At 38.8% G+C, this 16,738-nt stretch overlaps 1 protein-coding gene across 3 annotated transcripts in view; it reads right to left on the bottom strand.

The window, feature by feature from the left end:
- The window catches only part of Plekha8 (pleckstrin homology domain containing A8), a 100,831-nt gene that overhangs the window by 22,248 nt on the left and 61,845 nt on the right, over positions 1–16,738 (bottom strand). The gene's annotated exons all lie outside the window — the stretch shown is intronic.

Genomic DNA, 16,738 nt, shown 5'->3' with positions numbered 1-16,738 from the left:
GGTTGGGAGAAAGGTAGAGAGATTGGTAAACTTGAGACTTGTTAAGCATACATGCTAAAATTTTAAGGGTAATTACTACAAGAATGGAAATAGGATATATAATTTCTAAGCCAAGAAGAAAGGGGAAAATGAATAAAAACTGATCTATTGAAGAGAGTAGAGAAGAGGAGGAAAAAGCAAAAACAAAAGAACAATCATGATAAATAGAACACTTAGGGCTGGGGTTAGAGCTCAGGGGTAGAGTGCTTGTCTGTCATACCCAAGGACCTGGGTTCCGACCCTATTAGCACACACACACAAAAAGCTTAAGAAGGTGGTTTAGGTAAATTAAACTGTATCAGTAATTGTTCATACGTATATGTGTATATGTACACACATGTATACACATACACAAACATAAACACACATATAAGTATATAATATCTGTATTCTAAATCCATGCACTTAAAAACAGACTTTCAGATACCAGACACTAAATCCCAACCATACGCTGCTCACAATAGACACGTTTAAAATCCAATGATCTAGAAAAACTGGAAATTATGGAATGCCGAAATAACTGTTTCAGGTAAATAATTCACAGCACATGATTTAATGGCCACAACAGAAGGCAGAAGACAGTGTAATTATGTTGATATTAGTTAAAGAGATTTTAATACATTTTAGGGATTAAAAGTTTATGTGTCAAAAAAAGAAATCTTAAGGGAAATAAGTAGACACTTGGCACTAAAAGCCACGACAGCACCGTGTCATAAAGCCCGGGGGGAACAGCTCAAGCAGAGCTGGGGTTATTTGTGGCCTTAATTGCATATATTAGAAAAGAAGGAAGCCTACAAATAATAAGATTAATTTAGCTTTTATAATTATAAAACGAATATACAACCACCCAGTATCTAGAAGCTGAGAAATAATAAAAATAAAAACAGAAATTAATGAGACAGAAAACTGAGAAACAATAAACAAAAATTACAAACATCAAGTTGTTGAATGAAAGCAGTTAAATGAGATGACACAGAACAACCAACACAATCTAGCAAAAGAACAAAGTTGGAGGACTCACCCTTCCTGATTTCTGTAACACAATCAAGTTAGTGTGGCATTCATAAATGGCTACGTTAATGATCAACTCATTTTTGACAAACATGCTAAGAAATTCAATATGGGAAGGAATAACCTTTCCTACAAAGAGTACCTGGGACAAGTATGTATCTACCTGCAAAACCTCACATCATAGACAGAAATTAACTCAAAATAGATCATAGATCTAAAACTATAAAACCCTCGGAAGGAAATATAGGAGTAAATCCTCACGATCTTAGATATAACAATGACTTCTTAGATATGACACAAAAGCACAAGCAATAAAACAGAAAAATTTGATAAATTGGACTTCATCAAAATGAAAAAAACCTCAGTTGTTCAAATGACACCATCAAAAAGGTGAAAAGATAAACTACAGACTGTGAGAATATATTTGAAAATCACATATGGGGAAGGAAACTTGCACCCAGAATATATAACACACTCTTATAACTCAACAATAAGAAAACAATTCAATTAAAAGTTGGGCAAAGGATTTGGATAGACATTTCTCTAAGGAAGATACACCAAGGGCTAATAAGCATGTGAAAAGCTGCTGAACATCATTAGTCACTGGGGAAATGCAAATCAAAACCACCATGAGATACCGCTTTACATCCACTAGGACGACTATAATTGAAAACAAAACAAAATAAAAACCAGATAACAAGCATGGATGAAGATGTAGAGAAAATGGAACCTTTACATATTGCAGCTGGATTGTAAAACGGTGCAACTACTTTAGAAATGGTTTGGCAATTCCCCCAAATGTTCGACATGGTCAGGCATGGTGGCACTCACCTGTAATTCCAGTGACTGGAGAGGCTGAGGCAGGAGGATTGCAAGTTTGAGGTCAGCCTCAGCAACTTAGGAAGACCCTCAGAACCTTATTTTTATCTCAAAATAATAATAAAAAAAAAAGACACAGGGATATTTCTCAGTGGCAAAGCATTTCTAAGTTCAATTCCCAGTAACACCCCCCACCCCCCAAAAAAAGTTAAATATGGAGTATTTGTGGAATACTCATATGTTATGATTTGGATCTGGAATGTTCACAAAGGCTATGTGTTTAAGGCTTGGTCCCCAAATATAGCAATGTTCAGAGGACTTATGGGAAGTGATTGGATCACGAGGGCTCTACCTTCATCAATGGATTCATCCTTTGATGGATTCGTAGCTGAATGAGCCAATGGGAAGGCATGGAAACTGTAAGGGGGTGAGATCCAGTTGAAAGGAGTGGATCCTTGGGGTCATGCCCTTAGTGAACTCTATCTTTTCCCCTGTCCTCACCTCCCCAGCCCTGCTTACTAGCTGCTATGTGGTGAGCAGCTCTGCTCCACCTTGATGCTCTGCCTCACCATAGGCCCATAGCAATGGAGCCAGCCTACAATGGACTTAAACCATGAGTCAAAACAAATCTTTCCTCCATGAAGCCCATCTTCTCAGATATTTAGTCACAGTGAAATACTATGCAGCAATAAAGAGGAATAAAGTACTAATATATATTATAATATGAATGAACCTCCAAAAATGCCAAGTCAAAGAAGTCAGTCATAAAACACCACATATTGTATGATTCCATTTATATGAAAGGTCCAGAGTAGGAAAATTCTACACAGAGAGAAAGCAGATAAGTGGTTGCCTAAGGCTGGAAGAGGGAGGAATAGAGAGTGACTGCCTAATGAGTACAGGGTTCCTTTATGGGTAATGAAGATATTCTTAAATTATATTTTAATGAGAACTGCATGGCTTCATAAGTATAATAAGAACCATTGAGTTGTATGCTTTAATTGGGAAAAATTCATGACATATAATTTTTTCTCAATACAATTATGTTTTGAAAGATTAAATAAGATGACATTAAATGGAATGTGGTATTCTGTATTGGATCCTGGAACAGAAAAAGGACATGAGTGAAAAGTTTCTTTCAATAAGAATATATAGTTATATGAGATTAGGTGAACTAAATGCAGGGTAGATAAGAATTTTATACTATGTAACTTTTCTATAAATCTAAAATTATTCCAAACTTAAAACATAACCATAACAAAATCTTCAATGCAATTGATTAAGAGAGTGAGAGATGAGAGAAAGAGAGAGAGAGAGAGGGAGAGAGAGAGAGATATCACAATTAGGCATGACAACGGTAAGCTGTAAAATAGTGGAGATCTGTGCAAAAATGATACTAAGAACAATTATGATCAAGTGATGTGCAAGATAGATCACTTCACTGTCACCACCTGCCAAGTTTCTGGGCTCAGGATGAATTCCATAATGTTACATGATTAGGATAAGGCACAGCTGTATTGGGGAAACCCATGACATAAGAGTGTGTGGGTACACAGGGGGTCCTCTGCATGCAAAGTCAGGGCAGGAGCTGACAGACAAGACTGCAGTGGGCTTGCATCTCCTGAAGAACCACTGCCTGGTCCTCTGTCCTACAGAGCAAGCACAGAAATTCATCTTTTCTGCAGAAGGCAAATGGCCTGCTTGGCATGAGTGATATAGACCGAGTTCTTGCTTTTAGAGAAGTTGCTGAGGAAGCCAGGTGCCTGGCACTGGTGGTGGAACGACAGGGGTGCGGGGTGTGGGAAACAGAAGGCCCTTCTTCGGAAGAAAGGTAGCTACTGGTCCTGTGGGAAGCTGAGCCCCTGTCTCTAGGAGAAGGTGGGCTTGTCCTAGCTATCTTCTTATGCAGTTAGTTCTCAGGGTTCTTATGCACAATTCTACTTAACACCAAAAATCAGGAACTTGAAAGCATAGACCAAATGCACAACTTCTTAGAAAAACATAACCTAACAATTTTTTAACAGGAAAACCAATTTATAGTAAGACTTATAATTTGAATCAAGTGTTTCTAAAAAAGTCTTCTCCACTCAAAAAAAAAAAAAAGCAACAAACAAAAAAGGAGATAAAAATAAACTAACTCCTGGAGCTCAGAGGTTTAAACAGTGAGAGCCAAACTTCAAAGAACAGATCATCATCTTACACAAACTGTTCCAGTGTATATAAAATTGAGGAACATTGCAGACCTTATTCTATGAAGTACATTAATTCTGATGGCAAATCAGGCAAATCAGATAAAGACAATATGAGACAGGAAAGTTAAAGGCTAATCTTCTAATTATAAATGCAAAATCCTAAAATGAAACATTAGGCAACTGAATGGTCTAGAAATGCCTGTTAAAAATATTGCCAAATTGGATTCATCCTAGGAATGCAAGGATGGCTATAATTAGAAAATCTCCTAATGAGATTTACCATATTAATTGGTTTAAGGAGAAAACATTATGGTCATTTCAATAAACATGGAAAACCTTTCTATATTCAACATTGTTTCATGATCTCCCTATTAAACTAGATAGAGAAAGCAACTTCTTTAGCCTGGTAAATAATTGCCATCAAAATACCTCTAGGATGAATTATGTGTAACAGTGAAATGTTGAAAGCATTCTCTTTCAGATCAGGAAAGAGAACATCTTCTGCCATCACTTCTATTCATCGTTGTACTAGAGATTTTTGCTAATACAATAAGAAAAGAAAAAGAAGTACAAGTTATAAAGCTTAGAAAGGAAAAAACCTAAGAAATACAAAGAACCTATAAACTACCAGAAATAAGAGTTTGTAATGGTTGTTGAAAGCAAAACAAATATAAAAAATAAATAACAAAGCTATTTATCAGCAATCAATATTAGAAAACATGATTTTTATAACAGAATATTTTTCAAAGACAGAAATAAAATAAAAACAATAAATATAAAACAAAAGAATAAAAATTTTATTAATAAAATTATAAAACTTTATTGGGGAATACAGTAATAGGTGGAAAGAAAAACCATACTCTGGCCTGAGCAACACAGCAAGACTCTTTTTCTTAATTTTAGAAAAAAACGAGTCAGATTCATTGATCAGAAGGTGCACTTTCTCCATGTTAGTCAGCTTTCCATCACTACAACAAAATATTTTGGTAAGAAACTTACAAAGAGAAAAAATTCATTTTGACTCATGGTTTTAGAGGTTCCAGACCATGTTTGGGCAGATCCTCTGCTTTCAGGCATCCGGTAGGGGTGCTGCATGGCTAGGGTGGGAGTTTGTAGGGGACAAACTGCTTTGTCCGGGAAGCAAAAGAGCAAGAGAAAAGCTCTGGGGTTCCACTATTCCTCTTCAAGGACACTCCCCAGTGACCCAAGTGCTTCTTAAAAAGTGCACCACCTCCCAATAGTGTTGGTACCCTGGAAACCACGAGTCTTTGGGGGACACTTAATATCCAAACTATAGTACTGGCAAAGTCGGTATAATGGCAATAAAAATGCTAACAATACATTTTTCAGAATTTAGAGCTATGATCCTTAAATTCAGATAGAAGAATAAGAAGACAAGAAAAGACAAAGAAATTTAAAGAGGAAAAATAACATGTGTGTACATTCAGGGGAGGGATCTAATCCCAGAAGGTACCAAGATCTTTTAATAGTATAGTATTGGCCCAGAGAGATACAAATAGACAAATAAATAGAACAGAGGACCTAGAAGTAAACTCATGCATATATGATAGTGATGACAAGTAAAGTGTAGGAAAGGATAGTTCCGATGGTGTGAAGACAAGTATCTATCCATGAAAAACAGAATCAATCCAAGTTACATTCCACACACAAGTAATTTTCAGGTGGTTTAAAAGACCTGGAGATGAAAAAGTTATGCAAATATTAGAAAAAAAATCACATGATATTTTAGTGATATTTGAATGGAGCATTATTTTCTAAACCAAACCCACAAAGCACTAACCATAAAGGAATAAATGAATTGCATTTGGTTATATTAAAATTAAACTTGCATACAACAAATGACACGGCGTACAAAGGGAAGACAAGACACCGTCGATGAGAAGATGATCACTGCTTGTGTGACGAATATCAACTAAAAAACGATGAACAAGGGAGAGAACAGAGGAAAGATATGAACTTCCTCACTAGTGAGTTGTCTGTTCAGATCCTTTCTATGTTTTTTCAAATGGTGTTTTGTGTATTTTCAGACTGATTTGTGGGAATTCTTGAAATTTTAAACTTGCTCTTTTGATAGGCTGTTTGGGCTGGCTTGCAGTCAACCCTGCTGCTTTAACCCTGTTATTCAACTTTTAAAATCAAATATGACTTACATATGGGGAAATGAGCAGATCATAAGTGGGTAGTCAGACGAGTTTTGACAGAGGTCCCCACCCATGTGACCCACAGCACCAGCCAGACATGGATGGGTCCCATCACCCCAGAAAAGGATATTGTTTGAGGTTTTTAACCAATCAGCGCCCATCCTCATAATCCAGGCACCCACAGTTCTGATTTTTTCACCATAGATTAATTTTTCTAGGATTTCATATATATGGAAAAGGATAATATGCCCTGCTGTGCGTCTGGCTGTTTTGCTTACCATGTTTCTGAGGTTCCTTCATGAGGCTGGGGGTATCAGCAGTTTTCTCCTTGTTATCACTGAATACTTTCCCATTGTTTGCATCCACCAAAATTTGTTTATCTCAACAAAGTGTTAAGAAGGTGAATAGATAAATCAGCCCAAGAGAGGATGGATAATTTTGGAATACTGGGGGAAAAAAAAAATTCTTTCTTGCGCAAGAGATAGGGTAGGAACATGTTTAAATGAAATTTACCAGATCAACTTCTAAATGGTTAAAACATTTTATATGCCAATTAACAATGTCCGAGACACAACAAAAACACCTATTATTTTTGTTCATAATGTTAGCCTCACTAGCGGATATATGTAGTGGAATCTCATTTTGGTTTTAATTTGTGTCCCTCTAGCAATGAATGATATTGAGATCATTTCACATTTTACTGGCATTTGTATATATCCATTTGTAAAATACCTGTTTAAGTCATTGTGCATTTTTAATTATTTCTTTCAGTCGTCTTCTTTTTGTTCCCTGTAATAGGGATTGAACCCAGGAACTCATGCATGATAGGGCAGTGTTCTACCACTGAACTACCCCTCTGGGCTTTTTGGTTATCTTTTTATTGTCGAGTTGTTAGAGTCCTTTGTGTATTATAAACACAAATCTTTTCCCAGAAATATGTATTATGAATATTGTCTCTCATCTATGTCTTGCCTATTGGTGAACTTTTTAGGAGCATAAATTTTTAGTTTTGATGAAGTCCAATTTATTTATTATTATTATTATTATTATTATTATTATTATTTTGGGGGTGCTGGGGACTGAACCCAGAGAGCACTACTGCTGAGCTATATGCTTTTAAATTATTTTTATGTTTTTTGTAGAGCTTTATGGCTTTACATAATCGTGGGGTTCACTTTGACGTATTCATAAAAGCATATAACACAATTTGCTGCATTTCAATTCCCAGGACAACCTCCTTCCCTCCTCTTCTCCTTCCCCGTGATCCTCTCCCTCTATTCCATTGGTCTTTCTTCTATTCCTTTTTATTTTTTGAGACAGAGTCTCACTAAATTGCAGAGGCTAGCCTTAAACTTCCAATCCTCCTGCCTCAGCTTCCCAAGATGTTGGGATTACTGGTGTGCACCCCCCGCACCCCACCATAGTTAGTCTTTTATTGATCCTGAAATATCTTGCCTCCCCCAAGTTCACAAGGATATTGGCCTGTGTTTCTTTGGGGAAGTTTTATTTTGAGTTTTCACTTTGACGTTCAGTTAGGAGAGCTGAAAAAACTTTCGGTGTGTGATGTGAAATGGGTTCGGGTTCATTTATTTTTCAGGTTTTGAATCTCAGGCTCCTCTGAGCAGTGTGTTGGAATCTCCTGCATCTCAATCCATCCTGTCTGGGACACCCTTTGTCCTGCATGTCCATCCGGTGCACACTGCCCACCTGTTAGTCACCGAGGAGCCAGCTCAGGCACTGGATCTACTGTTGTGGTGTCTCAGTGCTTGTGTCCATGTTACCCTGATTTTGCTTAGCAATGACCCCAAAGTGCAAGAGGAGTGCTGCTGGCCATTGGGATACGCTAAAGAGAAGCTGAAAAGTGCTTCCTTGAAGTAGCAACTCACATCATCACAGGGAAGAAAAAGGGGAAGCACAGCACAATATGATATTTTGAGAGAGCACATTCATATAACATTTATTACAATGCATTGTTATAATCATTCTATTCTTGCTAGTTATTGTGTTAATCTCATACTGTGCCTCACTTATAAATTATACTTTAATTTAGGTATCCAGGTATTGGAAAAAGCCATAATATAAATACAGGGTTTGGTACCATCTGCACTTTCTGGCATCCATTGGGGGTCTTCACGTTTATGCAGCTCAAATAAAGGGGGACCACTGTATCTCATTATTAATCTTTTAAATTATAAAACATAAAATTTGCCATTTGAATCATTTTTTAAGTGAACAATGTAATGGCATTAGGTACATTTAAGAGGCTGGGGGAGTGTCATCAATCTCTATTTCTTGAACATTTTCATTATTCCAAACAGAAACTCTGTAACCATTATACAACACTGTCCCACTCCTCCTACTACTGGCCCCTGGTAACCTGTAACTGACTTGCCTTCCTAAATATTCCATGTAAGAGGAATACTTTCATAGCAATGCCCTTTTGTGCCAGGCTTATGTCACCTGATAATAATCTTTTCAAGGCTCATCCACATTGTAGTATACGTCAGAACCTCATTCTTTTTCCATGGCCACATAATAATCCGTTGTATAAACCCCATTTTGACTATCCATTCATCTGTTGATAGACACTTGTGTTGTTTCCACCTTTTGGCTACTCTATCGTGCCATGGATGTTGCCCTATGCCGAGGAGTATAGTTGCTAGGTCATACAGTAATCCTGTTTCCTGTGTTTATCTTTCTTTCTTTCTTGTGATGGGCCTTACCTTTCTGCGGAGCTGTTGAACTTCCCCACAACAACTGCTCCATTTCACACTCCCACCTGCCACTGAACAAGGGTTCCAAATTCTGCACAGTCTCATCAATACTTGCGTTTCTGCTTTAAAAGTTATTAGTATAGCCATCCTGGTAAGGGTGAAGTGGAATCTAATTGTTGTTTTAATTTGCATTTCCCCCAGTGATGATCCCCTAGTGATCTTTTCATGTGCTCATTGCCCGTTTATATATTTTCTTTGGAGAAATGTCTATTCAAATCCTTTGCCATTTTAAAATCAGGTTGTTTGTCTTCTTGTTGTTGAGTTATAAGAGCTCTTTGTATTTTGGATACAAGTCCCTTATGAGATATGAGAGTTGTAGATATTTTTCCAATATGTGGATTGCCTTTCCATTTTCTGGACAATGTCCTTTGATGAACAAAAGTTTTTCATTTTGATAAGGTCCAACACATTTATTTGTTTAGTTGTTGCGTTTTTGGTGTCATATATACCTGCTGGTGTTTCAATTGGGATTGCAGTGAGTCTCTTTAGATCAACTGGGGAAGAACAGAAAGGTATTTTTGGAGTTTTGATCTTTTAACCTCTGAGTGGTATACTTTCCTAAATTATTTTTAGGTTTTCTCTACTTGTCTCAGAAATATTTCATACCTTTCAGCGCAGTGGCTTTGTGTATAATTTATTAATTTTTCCTGATTATTTTATGGATTATTGTCATGAAGTTTTGCTTCCTCCCAAATTCATATGTTGAAATACTCACCTCCAACATTAAGAGCTAGACCTTTGGGATTTGATTAGATCAGAGCATCTTAAATGGGAGTAGTGCCTTATGAAAGGGACACAAGGGAGCTTGCTAGTTCCCTTCTCTGGGTGAGGACACACAGATGACAGTCATCCATAAGCTAGATGAAGGCCCTTACCACAACCAACATGCGGCCACCCTCATCTCAGAATTCCCAGACTCCAAAACTTGAGCAATAAATTTCTATTGCTGAAAAGCCACCCAAGTCTATGCTCTTTTGTTACGAGACGCCAAACACTTTTATGGATTTTTATGCTGTTTTAAATGACTTTTTTTTCTAATTTCTATTTTCTAATTGTTTTTTTCCTAGTATGTAGAAATGCAATTTTCCTTCTTTTCTCTCTTTCTGTACAGAGATTGAACTCAGGGTCTCACACATGCTAGGCAAGTGCTCTACCAATGAGCTACATCCTCAGCCCTTTTTATTTTATTTTGAATAGGGTTTGGCTAAATTTCCCAGGTTGGACTTGGACTTGGACTTGAACTTGCTATCCTCCCACCTCAGCCTCCTGAGTGCCTACAATTATAGGCATGCACTGACACACCTGGCTCCTACAATTGATTTTTTTGACATCCTTCTTATATCCTGCAAACATTCTAAATTCAGCTATTAGCTCTAGTAATTTTTGTACAGTCTTTAGGGCTTTCTTTATATATAATTTGCAAATAAAAGATTTTATTTTTCTTTTTCAATCTGTTTATCTTTTTTTTTTTCTCACCTTACTAAACTGGCTATGACCTGAACTTCAATAATGAATAGAAATGGTATGATAGGAGCAGATATCTTTACCTTGTTCTTGATCTTGGGAGAAGAACATCCATTATATATTTAGGCTTCATGACACTTGAATGTTGTGGGTTGGGCTGCCTTTCCAAAAAATATATTTAAACCCTAATCTCTGGTATTTGTGAATGTGCCCTTATTTGGAAATATGATCTTTTTTGATGCAATCAAGTTAAGATGAGGTCATACTGAATTGTGTAGGGTGTGTGGCTAAATCCAATACTAGTGTCCTATGAAAAGATATTTGGAAACCCAGGGAGAAGATGGTCATGTAAAGATAGCAGAGATTGGAGTGATGTTTCCACAAGCCAAGGGATGCCAAGGATCACCAACACCCAGTGGACACTAAAAAGAGGTAAAGAAGGATTCTCCTCTGGGGCCTTCAGAGGTGGGTTGGCCTGCTGACATTTGGATTTCGAATTTCTAACCTCCAGACCTGTGAGAGGATAGATTTTTTTTTTTTTATATTAAGCCACTTAGTTTGTGGCAGTTTGTATTGTCTTAGGAAATAAATATCCAGTTTTGTAGTAAAACTTGTTCATGAGTTTTTGGTGTGTTATCTGGTTATTCTGTCTCCTTTAGCATTACGCCACAGCTGCTCTCCTCTTTCCAGAATCTTCCTTCAGAGAAGCATTTCAAACTGTAATGGTCCAGCATACAGTTTAATTTGGTGAGTGTTCCACATGTACTTGAAAAGAATGTGTGCAGCGGCTTGAGAGGCTGAGGCAGGAGTATCTCAAGTTCAAAGCCAGCCTCCGCAACTTAGTGAGGCTCTAAGTATCTTAGCAAGATGAGTGCCTGAGTGGTTAAAAGCAATTGGGTTCAATCCCAGGGAACTCAAACAGAAAAGTGTGTTCTGCGAATAGATGTAGTGTTGTGTTCCACAAATAACCATGAAGTTGAGCCAGTTAATAGTCAGGTGTTCTGTCACTTGCAGGTGGAAGTCTAACTTGCACATCATTCCATATGCACAAGTCTTCACCCGGGAGCATTTGTGCTATGCTTCTCAATTAAAAGGACATACTCCCTGTTCTGGGTTTCCAAAGCTTTTATTTCTAAGTGTGCACCACATCCTGTTATAGCACAGCTATTCAAAAATACATCTTATGCCCATCATTAGCCTGCAAATTCCTGGAGTGCAAAGTGTTTCTAAAGCAGTCCTGTGTCTGCAAGCCACCTGAACTGGGGACTTGCATACAAGAGGTATTCATTTGCTCACAGTGTCATTTCTTGCCTGGGGTGGAGATAACTTTACTGACAGAACTGTCTTAAAATTCAGGGAACTGACAAGGGTCTATTTTAGATAGAAGATTCTCTGCTTTGGTATGTGATTAAATATTTTATTCTAAAATTTGAGATACTTTAAGTAATTTTTAAAAATAGAACTTACTCTCCTACCAATCCTGAATATTTAGCAGAAGAAATCAAACAACTAAATGGAGCTCAGAAAAAGCCATAAGTGTAATAAAGTGATGACATCTATGAAGAGTCCAAAGATGTCTCTCCTAATAGTGTCATTTCCTGTGTATGTAGGCGCAGTTGGCATGAGCTGAGAAACATGCAGGGATCCTCCCTCACTACCCAACCATTACAACTTAACTAGTACTTCCCCTATGCCAGACACAGTATTATGGGTTAGTGATGTATCATCTCACACAATGCTCACAATGCCACCATCTATCTCATACACCTGAAAGAGGAGACAAAAGGCCCAGGGACTAAGTGATTTGCCCAAAGTGACCCAGGTTGTTAATAACAAGGACAGGACCAGAATCCAGATCTGACCATTCCACAGCCTACGCAGTTTCTACCCTCACACCCAGGAAGGACCTGCAAAGAGCTAAACATCCATTGTGCGGACCATAACGAGATCGCCACGCTTTTGCCCATCCGGGTGAGAAAGGCAACAGACCCCCACGCACGGCCTCATTTAGTCCTTGCAAAACTCATTAGTTCAGGCAGGGAATCTTATGCTGCTGGTGTCATGTCAGCTCTCAAAAGGTTTCAGATTTTGAAGCGCTCTGAATTTCAGGTTTGCAGATTAGGGATGCTCAACTCGTATCTCAGTTACAGAGGAGAAAGTGAAGCTCCCAGAACTTTGCTAATATGCTCAAAGCCCCACGGTGAGGGTGTGGCAGGGCTGGGATTTGACCCCAGGTCTGATTCCAGAGACTGTCCTACATCCTACAACACAGCTGTAAAGACACAGTCTCTAGAACCACCTGTCTGGCTCCCACCATGAGCTGAGCTTTGGAATTCACCTGGGCAAAATAAGCACCATTACTAAGTCCTTTAGTACCTACAAATGCAGTTAATAATAGTATTCCTTCCACAGTTATCCTCAGGGTTAAATGAAATAATCTTACAAAGTTGTTCACAGTGCTTGATAATAAGTATTTAGGAATATAACTATTATTTAGGAAGGAGTCAAAGAACAACAGAACCCCCAAACTCAGCCCAGTTTGCTGATACTCCAGCAGAACCAAATAGTTCTTGTTTAAATCAGATCCCCCCAGTTGGCACGATTGTAGATGTGTTTCTCAATTTTCTTCGATTAATTCTAGCATAAAAAACATGGCCATATATTAAATGGAGGTAGAAAGATGGGGAAAGAATTTGTTAACCTGGCCAAAGGCAAATGATTTGGACTTACAGGAAAATTTCTCAAACTTCTGACAAAAACTCAAATGCAATGAGCTTTAAATGAAGTGGGATTTGTTAGCTTATATAACTGGGAAGGAGGCATGCGGCTGGCCCCAGGCAGGATTGGATCCAGTGCTCCATACACCACACCCATGCCCTCCATTGCTCTTGTTTTCTGCTCCTCTGTGTTGCAATCTCAGTTCTTCCTATTTCATCATTTCCTCCTCCTGTAGATCTCTATGGAGCAGGGAGGGCAGCTGCAGATGGGTTGTGCCACTCTGGTTTAGTAACCCTAGAAGAAGGGACACTCTCTCCTGGTCTCTAGATATGCAGTCCCAGGGAACTCCGATGACAGAAAACTCTGATCATCCGTCCACTGCTGTGGCTAGAATCCTGGAGACTATGACTGTTAGCCCAGCCTGAACTCAAGGAGTGGGGAAGGGGCAACTTCAAAGAAAAGAGAGTGTTCCAGGGTGAGAGGGAAGGAGATGAGAGCACAAAAATATATCAGATGTCCTCTGGAACACAGAGAGTAAGTGTTATGGTTTAGATGTGGTATCCCCCAAAAGCTCACCTGTGAGACAATACAAGAAGGTTCAGAGGAGAGATGATCGGATTATATCCTTAACTCAATTGGTTGATTAATCCCTGATGGAATTAACTGAGTGGAGCAGGTGGGGTGTGGCTGGAGAAGGTGGTTCATCAGGGGCATAGCTATGGGGTATATATTTTGTATCTGGCGAAGGGAGTATCTCTCTTTCTCTCTCCTTGCTTCCTGATAAAAAGTGAGCTGCTTCTCTCTGCCACACTCTTCCGCCATGATGTTCAGCCTCACCTTGAGCCCCAAGGAATGGAGCCAGCTTTCTGTGGACTAAGACCTCTGAAATCTTGAGCCTTCAAATAAACTTTTCTTCCTTTAAATTTTTCTGGTCAGATCTTTTAGTCACAGCAGTGAAATAGCTGACTAAACATAGGATCCTGTGGAAAATGTCAGGTCTACTCTCATCCCTTGTCAGCCATTCTTCTGGAATCCTTCAACTGGGATACAGCTGTCAGGCATCAGAGCTGCCTCTGGTGCTCAGGCAAGGAGGAGGTGAAGTGTTCATGTGGGGATGTAATTAGGTGACAGCGTCTTTAAAGGTGGCGTGATGTGTAGTCCAGAGCGGAGAATCTAAGGACAGTGGTACTCTATAATATAGAGCAGGGACAAGAGTCCCAAATAAGAAAAGACCTATTCAGCCAGGAAACATCTAGGCATGATGGAGCCATACCTCCTTGGTGTGTAAGAATAGTAGAATAGTAATTATTATTACTACAACTGTGGTTTTTTTGAGGGTTGTTTTGTTTTGTTGATTTTAAGATAGGGTTTCATTATGTTGCCCAAGTTGGTTTCAAACTCTTGGGCTCAAGAGATCCTCCTGCCTCAGCCTCCACATCACTAGGATAGCAGGCACAGTCCACAGTGGCCAGCACCATTTCCGGAGCTCTTACCCTGTGCTACCCATGGCATGCACAATTCCCAATCTGAAGCTTATTGCAGCTTTGTGATAGCTGAGTTTCCCTGTGGAGGAAGGAGTCTGCCAGTCCCACAATCCTATCTTCCCAGACCAATAACAAGATGATGATTTAGGATCTTTCAAAACTGAGAATTGGGGATTTTATAAAACTTCGTGAGAAGGGGGGAGGGGTCCTGGGCCACTCTTACACATGCTATAAGAGAACATAGGACTTCCTTTGTTTTTCACAAACACAGTGCCAAGTGGTCTTGGAACAAATGCTCACGGAGCAGAGCTCACAGCTCCATTCTCTCATCAGTCATGGCCGGCTGGCTGGGTTTGATCAGCATAAGCGGATCCTGAGCTACAGCTCTATTGCCTGGCAATTTCACTTGGGCAGGGAAAGGGCTGACATTTCATTTCCAAACTCACAGCAGCAGCACAAAGAAAGAAATCTTTCAGCTCCTCCAATGGACTGCAGCCAATTCATGTGCAGAATTCCCATGTTGCTAAGATTCTTTCTCGCTTCTTCTTAGAGGGCTGTCAGCCACTCCAATTGGCTTCCTGCCCCACCCCCCGCCATTTTTCATTTGTGTCAGATGTACTCGGCAAGTATCTAGGTATCATATGGTTGTTCTGTTTTTTTCCTTGAGCCCCCAAAGAATGTTACACCACTTCTGAGTTATACAAAATGGGATGTTGAGAGGAGTAATATCTCTGTGTGGATAAAAGAATAGCAGCTAATGGAAGAAATTATCACTGGGAAAAAATTGTGGTGAGATAAAATTAAAATTTTAAAGTAACTTGACAGGAGTTTGAAGTGTGTTATCTTTCTGTTGCTGTGATAAAATACCTGAGATAGACAACCTAAAAGGAGAAAAGACTTACTTTGGATCATGGTTTCAGTCCATGGTCTCTTGGGCTCTGTTGGATTGGGCCTGTGGCAAGGCAGCACATCAAGGCAACAGCATGTGGTAGAACAGAGTTGTCCCCCTCATGGCGGCCAGGAAGCATTGAGAGGGAAGAGGGGGCCTGGGTCCCAATATCACCTTCAAGGACATGCCCCTAGTGACCTAATTTCCTCCAAGGCCCACCTCCTAAAAGTTCAACAACTTCCCCCCATAGCACCACAGGCTGGCCACCAAGCCTTTAGCACATGGTCTTGGGGGACATCTAAGATCTAAACCATAACATAAGGCAAATGTCATTACAGGGAGCACCATATATCAGGGGCTACCTACGCTATGATGTTTTTTAACCTTGTTTTAAAACATCTCCCTGCCCTCCCCCTCCTTCCTTCTTTTTTGGTGCCAGGGATGGACCCAGAGCCTCATGCATGCTAAGCAAACCACCCACCACTACCACTGAGCTACATCCTAAGCCTCCTACCTCCATTTTAAATTAAAAAAAAAAAAAAATATATATATATATATATATATATAGCATGGTTATCAAACAAAAGCTAAACAACACAAAATGTACAAAGTCAAGTAAAAACATGAATACCTTAGAGGCTAATTTTAAATATTTAGATAAATATTTTAAATATACAGTCATACTTATTTTTAATTTCTCACATTTCTGTTTTTAAATTTTTTTTTTTAGATGGACACAATGCCTTTATTTTATTTGTTTATTTTTGTGTGGTGCTGAGGATCGAACCCAGTGCCTCCTGCATGCTAGGCAAGAGCTCTACCACTGAGCCACAACCCCAGCCCTCTCACATTTATTTCTTATTACATTTATTTTTAAATAAATAGCATTTAGCTAATTTGCTTGTGTTTAAGATAAGAAACTAAGGTGAATGGAAGCAATTGCTGAACTTTAAAATATTCCTTTGCTTCAACAGGTATTTCTTTCAAAACTCTTTTAAGTTTATTAAACAAACAAATTTTAAAAACAGAGCTCTGAAAATTTAAGGGTAGTTATTAGTTTTTTTTTTTTTCTTTTAGACAATACCAACTCTCTGCTTTGAAAACAAGGGAAGACTGGCACCCTCACACCTCCCTTCTCCCATTCCCGACTTATTATATTTATAAGGTTTATACTATTTGCAATCTT

Source organism: Callospermophilus lateralis, chromosome 1, assembly GCF_048772815.1.
Source record: "Callospermophilus lateralis isolate mCalLat2 chromosome 1, mCalLat2.hap1, whole genome shotgun sequence".
In the NCBI taxonomy this organism is placed as follows: Eukaryota; Metazoa; Chordata; class Mammalia; order Rodentia; family Sciuridae; genus Callospermophilus; species Callospermophilus lateralis.
The sequence above is the reverse complement of the archived record's forward strand: the minus strand, read 5'-3'. Positions and strand labels throughout refer to the sequence as shown.